Below are 391 nucleotides of genomic sequence, written 5' to 3' on the forward strand. Positions count from 1 at the left end.
CCTTCTGCTTGCTGATTTTTTCCCACAGCATGTGATTCTGAAAATGTAACTACAATATTGACATAAAAAATAAAGAGTAGTTTTTTTTGTTGAAACATACAAACATAACAGTGTTTTTAGGTGTTTTATGGTTTTAACTTTCAGACAGAGTTTGGATTTAAGGTAATGCTGACAGTTATCCTTGAATCTGACTATAGACATTTGTTATTCAGTGTGAAACAAGTATAAGATACATCACAGAAAATTACCAAGGTATTCTTCCTGTTTTGTTCCATGTACAGTGAAAACCGTTCTTTTGTAAGCATGTATTTAAAACTGTTCTGGCATTACCACCTGCCCAGCTGACAAAGCTCACACCATCAGGGTTAGTTTGCCTTAATCAGGAAGGTAA

The sequence above is a fragment of the Gorilla gorilla genome, chromosome 10 (genome assembly GCF_029281585.2).
Source record: "Gorilla gorilla gorilla isolate KB3781 chromosome 10, NHGRI_mGorGor1-v2.1_pri, whole genome shotgun sequence".
In the NCBI taxonomy this organism is placed as follows: Eukaryota; Metazoa; Chordata; class Mammalia; order Primates; family Hominidae; genus Gorilla; species Gorilla gorilla.